Below are 18691 nucleotides of genomic sequence, written 5' to 3' on the forward strand. Positions count from 1 at the left end.
AATTTCCAGAAATACAGATCAAAGAATGGAGAGAAGGGAAATATTAGAAACAAATGATTAATTTCGGGAATAAAAAGGGAACATCACTACACATATTAAAATATAGTAAGAGGAGGTCATAAATTTACATCAATTAATTTCATAAATTAGATAAATACCTTTCTTGAAAAGAACACAACTTATCAAAACTGATTTAAATAAAGAAATAGAAAGTCCAAATAATGTTATTATCTATCAAAAAGATTGATTTTAAACCTTTCCAGAGAGAAAACTCTGGGCCCAGATGCTTCAAAAGAGAAACATTCTAAATACTTTATGAAGAAATAATCTCACTCTTTCACAAACTTTTTAAAGTCTAGATACAGGGGGGATATTTCCCAACTCATGTTATAAGGCTATCGCAATCTTGACAGCAACACCAGACAAAGACATAAAAAAAGAAAAATTACAGATCAATCTTTCTTGTGAACAGAGGCACAAAGCATAATATATACCCAGAAAATTGGGTTTAAATCAGGAATGCAAGGTTGATTTATTGCTCAAAAATCAATTACTGTAATTCATTACACCAATTAATTACAATTAAGGAAAAAAGCATGTAACCATTTCAATAAATGCAAAAAAAAAACAAGTAAATAAAAACGTTACAAACATTCATGATTGAAACAAAACAAAGTAACAACAAATTCCTTTTAGAAAAATAGACATAGGAGGAAATTTCTTTATATGATAAAGACTTTCTTCAAAGAATATTTATAGCAAACATCATACTTGATGAAATATTGGAAAATTTCTTCCTGAGATAAGGATATCTCAGGAGATAATACAGCCCCATTGCCATTTCCATTTAACAGTGTCCTGGAAGTCTTTCCAAGAGGAGATATGAGAATGTACATAGAAACTCCAAAAGCTAAATGATTAGAATCAATAAGAGAATTTATCAGTCAGTAGATATAAAGTGAATATACAAAATAAACTGTATGCACAAAATACTAACGAATAACTAGAAAATAAAATTAACATCAAAAAATTAAGTATCTAGTATTATATTTAACAGTAGTGTGTAAAAAGGAAAACTATAAAATATTATGGAAAGAAATTAAAGAACTAAATCAATATAGCATACAATGTGTCCATGAGTTAGAATACTTTTATACATATATTTTCCTACAATAGTGTAGGAAAGCCATTTCTCTCCAGATTGATTTATAAATTATATGCACTCCTAATCAAAATCTCAACAGGTATTTTTGTGAAGTTTAAAAAGCTGATTTAAAACAATATGGAAATGTTAGAGACCAAGAATAGCCATGATGGCCTTGAAGGAAAACAAAGTTGAAGACCTATAGCACCAGATATTGAAACTTATAGATATTGTAAGTTTACTGTTGGTTAAAGGATAGACAATAGATGCATTGAACAAAATATTCCAGAAACACACCAACATATCTACCGATTCTTCACTGATGATGAAAGTGTCATCACAAGCAGTGAAAATTATAGTTTCTTTTGCATTCTGCTCCCAATAAATTGTGCTGTATGAATTGGATGTCCACAAACAGAAACAAAAATGAGCCTGAATACCACCTCACTATCTTATATCATATACAAAATTTAACTCCAGGTGGAACAGATTTCAATATAAAAAGTAAAATAATACATTTTCTGTAAAATAATACAAGAGAATATATTCATGAGCTTAGGAAAGGCAAAGATCTTTAAAACAGGACACAAAAACACTATTTATAGGAAAACGATAGATAGGTTGGACTTCACTAATTTAAGAACAGATGGATCGTTGATGCTAGACCCTTCCATGTTTTAAAAGAAGCTAGAATATCCAACTTTTAAAATTTATAACTATTTAAACTTTTCAAAAACTAACATATGGGTGAATTAACTATATCTAATCAGCAGAAATCTTGTGGTCTAAAAAAAAAATTAAGACATTTATTGAGGGACATGGAGTTTCTCAATAGAGATGCAAGAGACAACTACTTGATTGTAATTTAGTTAATCCTATTTCAAGTGATGTAGTAGGGAGCTAAGTCTGTTCTTCAGAAAGCTTTTCAAAATTCAAAAGTGGTTTAAAAGGGAAAAATTAATCAAAATGTTTGTGAACATCTGGCTTCACTCTTCTTTAGTTAGGCTTTTCTGAAGGACAGTTTTGACAGAACTAACCCATTGAGTTGCACCTTAAAAGTGGAACCAAGTAAACATTGAAAGACTATCAGGGAGAAAGCAAGTGAGTGTATGAAACATGCACAGAGATTCTTATCTCAGAGAAATAAGGCCAGAGGAATGTATTCAATATTTAGCATGGAAGTTAGACTTTAGAGTTCTATCTTATATCATTACCTATAATTAATAGATCATGTTGTTAAACTGTGTGTGTGTATTGGTTGAAGGGAGACCTAATTCCAAGAAGAGAAATAGAATACGAACAATACCCTGTCATCCGGAAGCCATGAGTTTAAATAAATCAGCCCCCAAAATGAGGCTATGCAATTTTTAAAAAGAAAAGAAAAACAAACAAAAAAAAGCCTTCATGCATTATAAAGCAAAAAGACAGATCTGCAAGATAATAGATCCAGCAGGCAGGACTGGCTACATAATTTGTAGGGCCCAGTACAAAGTGAAAATGCAGGGCTCCTTGTTCAAAAATGAGAAAGAGTTTCAATGGTTGGTGATAGCAGAGCATTAAACCAAGTGCAGGGCCCTTCTGGGCACTGGGCCCTGAGTGAGTGCCCCATGAGGCTGACCCTGTTTGCAGGCAAAGATTACACACAAAAATCAAGTTTTTCGGGGCTTCCCTGGTGGCGCAGTGGTTGAGAATCTGCCTGCCAATGCAGGGGACACGGGTTCGAGCCCTGGTCTGGGAAGATCCCACATGCCACGGAGCAACTGGGCCCGTGAGCCACAACTACTGAGCCTGCGCGTCTGGAGCCTGTGCTCCGCAACAAGAGAGGCCGCGACGGTGAGAGGCCCGCGCACCGCGATGAAGAGTGGCCCCCAGTTGCCGCAACTAGAGAAAGCCCTCGCACAGAAACGAAGACTCGACACAGTCATAAATAAATAAATAAATAAATAAATAAATAAATAAAAGAACGTGAATTTCTTTAAAAAAAAAAAAAAAATCAAGCTTTTCTTCCACACTTGCCTACAGGGAGAATCACACCATCAGCAGTGTTGTCTCTAAGTATAGAAAACTACAAAGTGAAGGTTTGGATTTGCTAAGTTTTTCGTATGAGGTTAGACAGGGAATAGGATCCTCACAGCGAGTCTTCACTGTGCTTTTACTTCTGAAAATCATAGCTTGCTGATTCAAGGCTGTGATTTTCGGAATGCATTCCCATTTCTGTTTCCAGTCTTGTGTTACTTAGACTGCACTGGGCCAATCAGAAATGACACACGTGCAGGGCTTCCCTGGTGGCGCAGTGGTTAAGAATCCACCTGCCAACGCAGGGGACATGACTTCGAGCCCTGGTCCGGGAAGATCCCACATGAGGTGGAGCAACTAAAACCTGTGCGCCACATACTACTGAACCTGCGCTCGAGACCCCGCGAGCCGCAACCACTGAGCCCGCGCACCTAGAGCCTGTGCTCCGCAACGAGAGGCCACTGCAATGAGAAGCCCGCGCACTGCAATGAAGAGTAGCCCCCGCTCACTGCAACTAGACGAAGCCCGCGCACAACAACGAAGACCCAACGCAAAATAAATAAAATAAATAAAGACCCAAAAATAAATAAATTTTAAAAAAAGAAGAAATGACACACGTGCACATAATATCTAGCTTGCTTTAATTCCATCAATTAACATAGAGAGTGAGACTATTTAGACTATTTAATACAAAGAACAAACCAATGCCATTACATGAAAAATGTAAGAACTAGTTTCAACTGTGTGCTATTCCATCCTGCTCTATCTAGCCACTTTATCTGCATGGATTTATTCCAGGAGATAAATCTTTCAATCGGAAGTTTTTTGTGACTGTAGTCCATGTCCTGTCAGGTTGTCTATCAATCAAAATTGCAGGTGAATTCTCCCCTCTTGATTCTGCTAAACTGGAAAAGGGCTTACAAAGCAAGAAATCTTAGACGCTTCATTCATTCTAGGCACTGAAAAAATGGTAAACATATTTTTCTCCTGCTAAACAAACTACCCATCTCCTGATATGTTCCCCTGGAGATACGACAAAGCACAGATATTTGCTTTATCTGAAGGACATAAAATGTACACTTAAAGTTACATTTCAGGGTTTAATTTGCTATTTCTTACCATTAAGAAACACATTTCCAAAATCAATATCTACTTCTATTTAGATTTCTTGGAAGGGAAGAATGAAATTGAATATGAGAAAATGTGACTGGTAATGAACAGTAAGAAAGGGGTATTTATACTTTATCTTCTGCAGTCCATCCTGTGAAATAATAATGAAGCCAGGGGATTGATGATAACGATCACTTGCTTTTATGTGCTAGGGAACCACCATCTCTGATGGTAGAAACCACTAAGGCAGAGTGAATGCTGCGGGTGGAAGCAGAGCCCTCGTGCATTATTTAGGGATCGTGTGTTACAGGAGAGACTTCATCAAGATGCATACAAAGTGAAGAACTAGTGCTCTGTGATGTCAAATAATTACTTGTCTTAGTTGAGGTTTTAAGGAGAGCAGGAAGAGGCATCGGCAAACTCCTTACATTTTGGATTATTCTACTTCTTACCACCATCTTTCACTTACTTTAAAATCTTTTCAACATTGGGTATTAGGTTTACTGCATTCTTATCTTACACAATTTTCTTCCATGCCATTTGATAAGCTCAGAAAATAAAAGTCCCTGTTTACCTGCTTGGGAAACCTTCCCACTGCATCTTGAGAGCCATTTTCCATTATTATTCCTTTAACCAGCTCTCTTCCCTTGTGCCGATCTTCTTGGTCTCTCAACTGGAATATTTAATGACCTTGATTGCCCTGGTTCCAGCCTTCTCCCCTTCTGATCTGTCACTCAGATGACTTCTAGGTTCTCTTTTGAAAATGCATATATCATCATGTCACTCTTCTGGCTCACAGGATGAAATCTTGGCTCCCATGTAGATTCAAAGGAAGCTGGCAGAGTCCAGGTGAGCAAGGCAGGGGAGAGTAGTCTTGGCCAAATCCATGTACATCTAGCTTCCCACCTCACCCTGGAGCACCAAAGGCTAAAGCCCCAGTGCTCATTGACACTTAAATTGGATTTCAAGGTTCTTAGCTAACTCTAACTAATCAAACTCTAATCTGGAGATTGCTCAGTGTTTTGGGGTCATGCCTGGCTTACCACTATCACTTTTCTATTCCAGGGAAACACACTTTTCAGGAAAAATATTCTGAGCTGAGCCAGAGATACAGATGGAGTTTTTACTGATGAATACCAGGTGGTCCTCAGGGGAAGGAGATAAAGCAGTCTGCTTGGACTAGCTCACGTTCTAGGCGTAAACTAAGGCACAATAGAAGTTCAAAGGTTCACATGCGGTCCAGGTCATATCAACAGGTTCAGGATTTCATTGGGATTTGGAATCAAAGCCCACAGTAATCAATTCTGTGTTTGAAATGCCCCCCTTCTGCGTATACCACTGGAGACTCCTCTTGATGAATTTGGAAATTCAGAATCCTGATATATCTCTTTCCATCAAGGTTCACTAACAAAGACTATCTACATCACATCAGCCTACAGTAGGAATTTGAATGGTTCTCCCAATGACATTAAATGAATTCAGTAAACAACAAAAGGGTACAACTCCAAAATGGAAATCACATTACCTACAACTGAATTTTATAAGCTTTTTTTTCAAAATCATATATTTATACAGTACTTACCTTAAGACTGAGGAGAAGGATATCGAATCTCTGAAAGATCTTAACAAATTACGTAAAGCTCACTTTCTTTGCAGTGTAGAGCCAAATGTTTCCTATTAATGAAAGATTTCTTTACCAAATTCCCATAATAAAGCCGTTTATGGTATTTTCTAAATGAACAGAGCCACGTCCGTCCTCAGTGCCACACTGTCGCCTTGTAGCCTTAGAAGATTTTTCATATTCCACAAGGGATTTCATTTAAGAACTAGGCTTTTAACAATTATGTCTTTCTTAATACTTTAACAACTTTAGAGACTTCTTGGGGTGTGGTGTTACACTGAAGTCTCTTCAAGCTTCACAAAAATGGATATAAAAACTCTCAGAACTATGCCCAGAAACAGATGAATCCTTCATGGGAGAAACTTCGATCATGGGATCACAGAAAACATCACTTTCTTGGTGGCACGTTAGGATTTCTGTACAAACTAATGTCTTCTGTTATTATCTTTACTTTCTTTTAATAGAAGAAATTTAATAACGAAAAAAAAAAAACCCTCAACCTGTAGTCCCTGGTATCAAGTGAATAGCTGACAAGAAGAGGACTTCATAACCACAGAGCTACTCATTTTGACATGAAAATACTCCATCAGAATGTGCACTCTGCTTCAATGCATGGACAGATACTGTTTTCCTGATGCTTTTTGGTGAGACTTCACAAGGAACTTGTCTTCATCATTTCAGTCACTTAAAACTGAACAAAAAGCTAAAGCTGTTGAGGCAGCAGAGCTCACAGTTTTGACAAATGGATAAAATGTTCCTTTGCTAGATTTGTAAAAACCTGGAAAACTGTTTCTGACATCCTTCTATGTCAGTGTGCACGCACTCCCACCAGGAAATCCATCTCCAACTTGTTGCTCCTAGAGCTCCTCTAATCTCTCCTCCCTCTTTCTGGCATCAGCATGTTTTCCATGACGGCAGTGTGAGTTCTTATAAATGAAGGTGCTGACATCTGCATTCGCTTCAGGGCCTTCGTCCTGATGTCTCAATATTTCTGGAAAGCATGACTGCCAACCCCCCTGACCACAGAAATCACAAGATGGACTTGGACTTTAAAAGTCTGACCAAAAATAATTTTAGGCCATGATTAAAGGACTCAGTCCAATCACAGCTCCCTTTCAGTGTGTTTGCTAAGATCCTATGTAGGCAGCATTTGGTATCATAAAGGTGTATAAAAAAGGCAACAGAGAACAAAATGCACAATGTCAATGGCTATGTTTTGAACCACTAATTCTGTTGGGTTTAAGAGTCAGTCAATGCACATGGTCCAAGAATAAAATTCCAGCCAGCACCAATATGAAAATAAAAGTAATTAACTTAAAAATTAGATAGGAAAGGATAGGTGTGAGATATATTCTGGGTGTCCACCTTGACCAGACTGAGATGTCAGGTCAAGTCCTCACGTGTTTTGTTTGCATTCAGGCTCCAGAAGTTTCTGGACAATATGATGAGGAAAATTTACAGAAATGATAATTACTGTCATCTCCAAGAACATAAATGTCACTGAGATTAATGCCCTTGAACAGAAATGTGAGGTGAGGTCCATCCACCAACAGGTGCCATGGCCTGCAAGGAACTTGCTCTGAGATGAGAAGAATCAAGTTTCCTGAGTTCTCTCCTGGGCATGGTGGTGTAGCACTTTGCAAATACACTCTGCCCCAGGCCCTAGGGAATCTTCCCTAAATGGTTTTAGGTAATGTTTTAAAAATTGAAAGAACAGGGTGGCTTTGAGGATAAGAAGAGACTCAAGAAAGAGCCATATTCTCTTCATGGCAAAGACATGTATGAAGAGAAGTGTTATGTCCAGAGTGAAGTGACAGGGGTACAAACAACAGGGGTGATAACCTCAACGTCCCTGGTATCTCCAGCACTCCTGTGCTTCATCAGTGGCATAGAAACCACTCCACAAGGCCGTTGAGTGGCACTCTCTGAATATAGGCAAAGGGAATCCTGGGGACAAATGTCTGCATTCTGGTTCTAGGGGCCATTGGAGAATAGGTCAATGGCAGATGGACCCCGGGGCCAGAATGGTTTTGGAGAAGGGATGAGTGTGGAGAAGAACAATTAACCACATCTGAGTGTGAAAGTAATCTCCCTGCCTCTGGTGCTTACATGGCATGAGTAAATTTGTTTTACTTCACTTCAGAGCCAAAATAGTGAAGTGAGGCAAGAAGCATTATGATGGGAGAAAATATTTAGCATTCTAAGATCACATAATTGGAATTTTTAATTTTCTTTCTTTAGAAAAAAATAATAAAATGCAAATTTTAGATTTCTCTAGCTATCATAACAACTTGAAATTATTCTTGGTTTTAATTTATAAATATCCAATATTATTTTAAAAGACTCTTTTCAAGGAGGGTTTCCATTTATAAACTTTTTATCCCACTTAGCAGAATTAACAATTGAAGCATTGAACAGCTGAACTATTGAGTCTATATGTATTGTAAATAGCTGTCTCAGGCATCTCAAGACCATTCCTGAACTCTCCACCTTTTTCCTAAGACCATCTTTTCTTCGTGTGTCCACATCCCAGAGGCTGTCACCACTATTAACTGAAAGGCCCAAGCCAACAACTGGAGGTCATTCTCAATTCCTGTTTCTCTTTTCATTCACTTATCCAATCATTCATGTATTCAATTACTTTTTTCACTCAACAAATATTTTGGAATACCACATATGTGCAGGGCACTTTAATAGGTGTTAAGATAAATGACTCAGACCACATTCCTGTAAGTACGGCACCTTCTACATCAAGTCAGTTACCCAGCCCCTTTGATTTAGCTTTATAAGCATTGCTTCAATCTGTCCACTTCATCCCATCTTCACTCTCACACCTTAGCTTAGGACAGAGTTTATCAGCTTTGGCACTCCTGGTGTATTGGAATGGATACTTCTTTTTGTTGGGGGCTGTTCTGTGTATTGTATTGTGTGTATAACACACATACAATTCTGTGTATCGTAGCATGTTTAGTAGTATCCCTGGACTCTACACACCGGATGCCAATGACACCCACCCCAGTTGTGACAACCAAAAGTGCCCCTAGACATTGCCGAATGTCCCCTCACTCCCGCCGACTGAGAATCACCCTCATCTCACTGCTGAGGTATTGAAATAAACACTTAACTAGTATCCTTTCTTTCTGTCTCCTCCTCCGATTTGTCATACACATAATGGGCACCTCCATTTGCTGAGCCATTTCTAAACTTGATCCAACCTCATCCCTTTCTACAAACAGGGCAATGAAGGTCCAGTGGAGTGATTTTCCCACGGTCACAGAATAAGTAGGAGCCAGTATTCAAAACCAAGATCTGATTGAATTTTAAAAACCCCACAAAACAAAGAAAAAAAATTTTAAACTGTGCTTTTAACCAACAAGTAATACTTTCCAGATTGTTTATTCTAATATTAAGAACCAAATACATTTTTCTCAGATTAAACTCGTTTCCCGGCTCCCCATGGACATTTTTCCCTCTTCTTAAGTTTTATGTCTTTGCTCCCTCTTCTCTGTGAGTAGTTTTTCCATGGCTCCCCGAACAGTTCAGAGTCATTAAGTATCAGTCAGAACAATTTTATTTTTAAGCCTGATTATTACTATCAAACAATTTGCTTCCCCAAACTCAAAGAAAATTATGAGAAAGTTACTAAAGACAAAACATCAAACTACTCATCAAATTACTTGGAGCAGAAATTGGTTTGGGGTTACAAATTCACTTAGCAGAAAAAAATAAATGTTTTCCTATTTATCATCGAGTAAAAAATTTCTACATTTATCATTAAAGACCAATTGTATGCATACTTTTACAGTCAGTGTTATTTTCCATCCTTTATTAAATTCTCCACTGGAAAAGGTATAGATAAGTTTTAAGAAACGATGCCATTTAAATGCAAATCAAAGCCCCTAAATCTTACCTAGATCCATTCCTTCCCATAATAATTTATTGAGTTGCTTGATGTTCCAAATAAAAGGTCACATTGTGCTGTGTTAAAAGAACTTCTTTTGAAAACAGAATTGTACACTAGGGAGATGGATTATGATTTCCTTGGGAATGGTGATTCTGAATTTTCAGACTTTGGAGTAACTGAAGTCTTATTCTTAACCTCATATTAACATAGTTTAGGGCATTAAAAGTATACTTTATTATTGGGAGATTTGGATTGACATATATACACTAATATGTATAGAATGGATAACTAATAAGTTATCCTGTATAAAAAAATAAATAAAGTAAAAGTCAAAAAAAAGTATATTTTATTATTTATTAAGCATTCGGTCAAAATTTTTCATACCAAAATGATTTATTTATTTATTTTTTAAGCAAATGCTTTCAAGCTTGAAGTTAAACAAATGCACTTCATTGCTCATTATTAGAGATAGTCTTGGTTTGATTTAGAAAAATATAGAACATATTGACCACAATGATTTCACAAGTAATTCTTCTTCTTTCGTCATATAAGAAAGTGTAGGACCAACATGAGAACTATGTTAGGCTCTTTCTAGCTAGTAGTTTAATAACCATAAAATTATATATTTTTTCTGCTGCTGTAAACTTATGAAGTTGGGTTAAAAGGAAATTATATATAAAATGTATGTATACACATGAATATGTATATAGATATAGGCACACGTTTTATATATAATTTATACACACACACATTTTCTTGAATTAGAAACAATTTGTTTTGTTTTTGTGTTTATTTGTAAAGCATTCTTGACCTATACTGAGTAGTGACTTTGTTATTACTGTGTTCCTTTGAAGCACTACAAATGAGTTAATTTGATAACAGACAATATCTGTATACATAAAACATAGCTGCTTTTTGTGATTGAGGATCATGCTGTGACAGCAGCTACTATTGTCATTAATGTTAATTTTAACCAGTTAGGAAATTGCAAGTAAAACTGGGCATGGGACCTCAGTGATGAGAAGAATATAAATGCCTTAGTCTTTACCTAGCTTCATATACCTTAGACATACATAAATGAGGCTCTGTTCCTTCTTTAAACAAATATTTATAGGCACTAGACTAAGCATTGAGGATAAAAACAATAAGACAGACTCTTCTCCTGCCCTCACATAACTTGCAATTTCTCAGGAAAGACAGGTGATTACACAAATAGAGTGTGGTGTGGGCTTTAAGATTTTTTTTTTCTTTTTTTTTTTAAACATCTTCATTGGAGTATAATTGCTTGACATTGTTGTGTGAATTTCTGCTGTAGAACAAAGCGAATCAGCTATATGTATACATATATTCCCATATCCCCTCCCTCTTGCATCTCCCTCCCACCCTCCCTATCCCACCCCTCTGGGTGGTCACAAAGCACCAAGCTGATCTCCCTGTGCTATGCAGCTGCTTCCCACTAGCTATCTATTTCACATTTGGTAGTGTATATATGTCCATGCCATTCTCTCACTTTGTCCCAGCTTACCCTTCCCCCTCCCCGTGTCTTCAAGTCCATTCTCTACGTCTACATCTTTATTCCTGTCCTGCCCCTAGGTTCTTCAGAACCTTTTTTTTTTTTTTGATTCCATATATATATATTAGCATACAGTATTTGTTTTTCTCTTTCTGACTTACTTCACTCTGTATGACAGGCTCTAGGTCCATCCACCTTGCTACAAATAACTCAGTTTTGTTTCTTTTTATGGCTGAGTAATATTCCATTGTATATATGTGCCACATCTTCTTTATCCATTCATCTGTTGATGGACACTTAGGTTGCTTCCATGTCCTGGCTATTGTAAATAGTGCTGCAATGAGCTACATGTAAAAGAATGAAATTAGAACACTCCCTAACACCATAAACAAAATAAACTCAAAATGGATTAAAGACCTAAATGTAAGGCCAGACACTATCAAACTCTTAGAGGAAAACATAGGCAGAACACTCTATGACATAAATCACAGCAAGATCCTTTTTGACCCAGCTCCTCGAGAAATGGAAATAAAAACACAAATAAACAAATGGGACCTAATGAAACTTAAAACCTTTTGCACAACAAAGGAAACCATAAACAAGATGAAAAGACAACCCTCAGAATGGGAGAAGATATTTGCAAACGAAGCTACTAACAAAGGATTAATCTCCAAAATATACAAGCAGCTCATGCAGCTCAATACCAAAAAAACAAACAACTCAGTCCAAAAATGGGCAGAAGACCTAAATAGACATTTCTCCAAAGAATATATACAGATTGCCAACAAACACATGAAGGGATGCTCAACATCACTAATCATTAGAGAAATGCAAATCAAAACTACAATGAGGTATCACCTCACACCAGTCAGAATGGCCATCATCAAAAAATCTACAAACAGTAAATGCTAGAGAGGGTGTGGAGAAAAGGGAACCCTCTTGCACTGTTGGTGGGAATGTTAAGTGATACAGCCACTATGGAGAACAGTATGGAGGTTCCTTAAAAAACTAAAAATAGAACTACCATATGACCCAGCAATCCCATTACTGGGCATATACTCTGGGCTTTAAGTTTTTATGGGCTACCAGGGAATGTTTCTCAGAGAAAATGCCTTTGAGCTGATGTCTGAAAGATAAATTAAGACTTGACTGGTAAAGTTTGAGGGGAGAGGGAGAAGGAACCAGGGCAGGGGAATAGGATGTATCAAGATCCAAAAGCAAGAGACACCATGGAGACTTAAAGACCCTGGAAAGAGTTTGGTGTGACAGTAGGACAGAATTGTGTGGGGAGGGCTTGGAGGTGAAGAGTCTTGGAAGCCGTGGTAAGTTTTAACTTTGTCTTAAGAATACTGGGAAAACTTACAACTGGTTGAACTGGGGAATGGCACAAATTGGGGAACTGGCATTTACAGAAGACTGTGGGGATTAAGAATGGATCCAAATTGTGAGGCGTTTTCAGTGCTCTAGGTGAGTGATGGTGATGGCATGGATTAAGGATGGTGGCAGTCATGCTGGAGAGTTGAACAAAATTGAAACATAATTCTTTTATTCACTATTGACCTCGTGCTTGATTAAGGAGTGAGAGAGAAGTCACAGATGGCCCCCATGTTTCTGACTTGGGTAATAGTGCTACCATTCAGCGACATAAAAACACTGGAGACACAGCATTGAGAAGATGATGGATTTAATTTCTGAAATGTTGAGTTCAAGGTTCTTAGATGCCTCTAACCAGAGCTATCCAGTCCGAAGTTGGCTATGTGGCTCCAGTTGTCTGCAAATAGGTCTGACTTAGAAATAAGATTTGGGAGACATTTCACAAAGCTGCTGAACAAAATCCACATTTTCTCTTTCATCATGGGGACATAAGTGGACTATATTTCTTTGTATCCTTTGCAGTTGGATGCTGCTGTGTGACTAAATCTGGCCAGTGGAATTTGAGAAGAAAAATACTTCACCTGTGAACTAGACCTATAAAAACTTCTCCCATGCTCTGGTCCATGGTCTTTTTCCCATGCTCTTTTTCTTTTTAGCAGATGCTGGAGATGGCAGGACCTCTGTCAGCCTGCGTTACTAAACAGCTGAGGAGGGGTCCTTCTGCTAACCTTTCCACTGACCCATTCCTGCTACAGGAGAAACATCTAACCTGTATTATGACTGAGGAATCATATATTTAGGGGGTGAGTTTGTTACAGCAACAAAGTTACCATAACTAATTCAGGAACCTTCTGATGGGTAGAGAAAAAATGACCTGAAGCCTCAGATGAGATTGTACAGGGAGAGGGTTGTCTTAGTTTCTGATTGCTGCTGTAAAATTATCACAAACTCAGCAGCTTGAATCAACACAAATGTATTCTAGTTCTGGAAGTCAGAAGTTTGTAGTAGGTCTTAGAGTGTCAAGGTGTCAGCAAAGCTGCATCCCTTCTGGAGGCTCTAGAAGAGAATATATGTCCTTACCTTTTCGAGCTTCTAGAGGCACAACCTGTGCGTCCATCACCACGTCTCCTTCACTGACTCTCCAGCCTTCCTCTTTCCCTTATAAGGACTCTTGTGATTACAATGGCTCAGTTTCCATCTCAAAGTCCTTATGTTAATCATATCTGCACAGTCCCTTTTGCCATGTAAGGTAACATAGTCACAGGTTCTGGCAATTAGGATGTGGACATCTCTGGGGGGAGGGGTATTATTCTGCCTACCGCAAGGTATGGAATGGCAGAGGAAAAGCATCAAGACTACACTTTGAGTAGCATCAAGTTAAAAGGTATGGGCTGAGGAAGAGGAGACAGCAAGGTAGCCATGAATGAACGTATACAGACACGGGGGGAGAACTAGGCAGTGCTGTGACATGGAAAATATGAAGGAAAGTATTTTAAGAAGGAGGGAGGTTGGGATTGACATATATACACTACTGTGTATGAAATAGATAACTAATGAGAACCTGCTGTATAGCACAGGGAACTCTACTCAGTGCTCTGTGGTGACCTAAATGGGAAGGAAATCTAAAAAAGAGGGGATATATGTATACTTATAACTAATTCACTTTGCTGCACAGCAGAAATTAACACAACATTGTAAAGCAACTATACTCCAATAAAAATTAATTTAAAAAAAAAGAAGGAGGGAGCAATCAGTTGTATTTTTATCAGTGAGAGATCCAGGAAGATAAAGACTTACAAAAGTTCTTTGAAGTTAGCTACAAGGAAATCGTTAGTGGTCTTTTAAAAATCTGCTCTGTGGGGCTTCCCTCGTGGCGTAGTGGTTAAGAATCTGCCTGCCAATGCAGGGGACACAGGTTCAAGCCCTGGTCCGGGAAGATCTCACATGCCGCGGAGCAACTAAACCCGTGAGCCACAACTACTGAGCCTGTGCTCTAGAGCCCGTGCGCCACAGCTACTGAAGCCCACGCACCTAGAACCCGTGCTCTGCAATAATAGAAGCCACCGCAATGAGAAGCCCGCGCACCGAAACGAAGAGTAGCCCCCGCTCGCCGCAACTAGAGAAAGCCCGTGCGCAGCAACAAAGACCCAACACAGCCAAAAAAAAAAAAAAAAATTAATTAATTAATTAATTAATTTTTTAAAAAAAACTGCTCTGAGTAGAGCAGTAAGAATGGAGCACCAAGTTGAGTCATCGTTGGGCAGGGGCGCTGTGGATATATCAGTAGACAGTTCTTTCAAAAAGATGGACTCTAAGTAGGGAAAAAAAAAACAACTAAGGAGAGAGCAGTGGGCAGAAATTAGAAACAAGAGAGTGTTTCCCCCACCACTGGGAATATATATGTACATTTAAATTGCCTGTGAAGAGGGAATTATTAAATATACAGAGAGAGATGAAATAATCAGAGTTAAGTCCCTAAGAAAAAGGAAGAGAATCTCTTTCATTTTAACGGGGGACAGAAGAAAAAGGTAGGGTTGTATATAAGTAAATTGAAGGAATTACTGTTTAATTTCATACTTGTTTTCTCTGTGAAACAGAAGACAAGATTAGAGGTTGATGGGGAAGGGGATCTGGGGAGGGAGCGGTCATACCTTTGAGAGATGTAGGTATTGTCTGAAATGCCACATGGAATTTGGCATGTTGACCAGGAAAAATATAATATAATATAATATAATATAATATAATATAATATAATATAATATAATATAATATAATATAATATAATATAATATAATATATAAAAATATAGTACATATTTTTTTTTATCAGGGAGCTACAGGTGCCTCGTCAAGATTAGAGACACAAAGCTGTGGTGGACCAATCCTGACTATTGTGTGACTTTTCCCTTGAAATGTCAATGAGTTGAATGCAAAAGTAGAGAGGGTAGCAATTACCTTTAGTAAGGTTTAAGGAGTTTTCTTCCATCCGGTGTGATGGGGAAACAATAGAATAAGAGGTTTCAGAATAATGGTAAACCAAGGGATGAAGTGATGGCATGGGTAAGGAGCTAAGTGAAGAGAAGAGGGACCTAATGGGAAAAGGGACAAGGGACTCCAAACAAAGATACAGAAAAGTCAAAGAACTGGTGTGTTGGGATTAATAATGTGAAAGAGAGAGAGAGAGTGAGGGGGCGGTGTCTGGAACACATGGTTAAGAATGAATGTGATGCTTTATTTGAGTGGCAGTGTGATCTGGCTGTGACGAGGTCTAGGGTGTGGCCATGGGGTGGGGCCTGAGAGGGGGACTGATGCCCTTGAAGGTGAGGCAGGCAAGGGAGCACCAGGCGAGGTTGTCATACTGAGTCACCTAGAATGACGTCAGGCTGAGGGTGGAGAAGATGACTGTTGGCCAGGTGTCGAGGTCTTCCAAGGATTTACCGACCATATCATCAACAAACAGGCAAGGAGAAAAAAACTCCAAAGTTGCCCACAGAGGCAAAACACATTTAAGCAATTATCTGAATAACTCAATTAAAAATCCTTCTTATGGCTTTTTAGCAAGAGGAGACTTTGCCTGTATTAGCCTAAATGAATTCACCTGACAATTTACAATATCTCCCCCCCACCCCATCATTTTTCCTGTCTGAATAGTTAGGAACTCACCGGCCACCTCTGGTCCCATCTGGCCCTCAGGCCTGAGAATGGATTAACACTGGACCTACTGCCAATGAATGTACGCAAGAGAATGCTGGTAACTCTCTCCTTTTTTTAGATTAGTCAAGTCACAAAGAGAGGGCTGTGGTGGAGAGTTTGGACTGGAGAAGGTGCAACGACACTGAGAGTATCCCTGCCCTAATCTGCGTTTTGCCCTCTGAGCTGCAAAGGAATTGCTTGCTCACACCAGTTCCCCAGGCCCATGATTCAGCCTTGTCATAAAAGAGTATTTTTAAAAAGATCTATAAGACCTTGCACTGTTTAATGTACTCTGTAATGCAGGACAAACTATCACTTTCCTTACCCTCCAGGAGTGAACAATTGTGTGCCTATTTTTAGTTGCCTAAAATCATAGATTAAACCATTTAGTTTACACTTCTACTTGATATGAGTGATGTGCAAGCAAGTTAGTGCCTTTAAGTGATGATAAACAGGGATTCTTAAGAAAGGGCCCATCAAGAATATCACCATCTGTCTTCTTCCAACTCAGGAAACTATAGCATACACTTACTGACCGCTTGCCATGTACCCAGGACTGAAGCAAGCACAAAAAGAAGGTACACACACATGCTTGCTGAGCACACTTATAGGCTTGTTTGGAACATACATAACATTCATAAAACATACGACTTTAATCAACTACCAAAATCATCTGAAATAAATAAATGGCATTTATTATAGGATGGATGAGCTCTGTTCACTTGAAGATGAGTGAAATATGGTTCCCGTTCTTGTGTAGCTCACAGTGTATGGGATGGGGACGAGGGGAAGCAGCATGTACACAGGGAAACCACAGAACCACAGAACGTTTCTAGAAGTCATATTAGAGACTTGGGAGGCAGAAAAGAGGAGTCGCTACTGGAAAAGTTAGGAACATTCTCTCAGGCGAGATGAAATTGGAACCAGGTCTGGAAGGCACTGCAGAAATTCGCTGGAGAAGGGGGTGGTGAAGGAAAGGTGAGAGACCAGCCCTCCAGGTATGAGCCTTCTTGGTAGCTTTCTCTGAATAACATCACTCTAACGGGTCCCTTGCTCAATAATCCATAGTTTGTTAAATACTTTTGGAACTAGAAAGAAGAAATGTTAGGGATTCCATGATTCAGAAATTCATTTGTGAACACTGAGATCCAGAATTTTATAAGTCCTTATCAGAGCTCATCAGGGGACAAACTGGGACTAGACAAATCAATAAATGTCTGTGGAATAAATGACCACACAGGCTAACCAGTGCTGGTACAAAATGTGTAGAAGAAGAGAATAAAAAAGGCAATAAAGGCAAAAGTTCAACATTGAACAGTATTTCTAATGGTTATGACAATGCTTATTTTTGTTGCTCTTAGGATTCTGCTCAATGCCATTCAATGCCATAGTAATTAAACTAGACATAACTTGGTTAAAGGAGGGTTTATTGTCCTGTTCCCTTGCACAAATGTTCTGTGCTTGCTTATGATATTTTTGAAATTGCAACTGAGTCTTTTAACTTGGGTGGGGATCCCAGGCCCACAGTGAGCAATTGTTTATTGGGAGGGACAGGCAAGGCAAACTCATGCTCCACAGTGAAACTTCCACTGCCTCAGAGGCTGACAATGAAGGTTTTACCTTTTTAGCTTATTGGACAAAGTGAGAACCAGATATACCAGAACTTCACAGTAATGTTCCTGATGACCCAAATATTGCAGAATGGGAAGATCCAAGCCTAGCCTACTGTAAGCCAACAATAACCAAAATTGATGGGGCTCCAAGGATGTTGTACATAAATGTGAGTATTTAGAAGAGGTCAGAGTGACTTTTGGTTTCTGGTCCGACATATCAAGAGCTTAGAAGTCACTCTTCCATCCTAACCAGTAAAAAGCTGTATGAACTGAAAAAACAACAACTCTTCTTAGACATGTCAGACAAGTCAGGTCAAAGGGAAAACCACTGCCCCCAACATTGGAGAGACAGACAGATGGATACAGAGAATCACAACTTACTGGAACATAAACCCACAGGCAGAAACTTCCATGGTACCAGTGCCTGGATAGGAAGACCTGAACTGTAATTGACAAATTGCTGGAGGCTCAGTGTGGACAAGTCTGAGAGTTAAAAATTCTCAGGGAGCCAAGTCACAGGGGATCCCCTGCACTTTTGTACAGACACCAAGCAGGGTAAGTGTTAAACAAAACAAAACTCTACACCTAGACATATATCATTTTCAAACTACAGAAAATCAAAGATAATTTTACCTTCAGAAGCTCTACCAGGTCCCCACAGTGAATACTGGAGGAAAATCCCCTCATGCTTCTGGAAGAGGAAG

General features: G+C 38.6%; 1 protein-coding gene across 2 annotated transcripts in view; it reads right to left on the reverse strand.

Annotated features, from left to right (window-relative positions):
- The window catches only part of LOC309647474 (uncharacterized protein), a 191516-nt gene that overhangs the window by 64472 nt on the left and 108353 nt on the right, over window positions 1-18691 (reverse strand). The window lies entirely within an intron of this gene.

The sequence above is a fragment of the Balaenoptera physalus genome (genome assembly GCF_965194825.1).
Source record: "Balaenoptera physalus genome assembly, chromosome: 18".
NCBI classification, from domain to species: domain Eukaryota; kingdom Metazoa; phylum Chordata; class Mammalia; order Artiodactyla; family Balaenopteridae; genus Balaenoptera; species Balaenoptera physalus.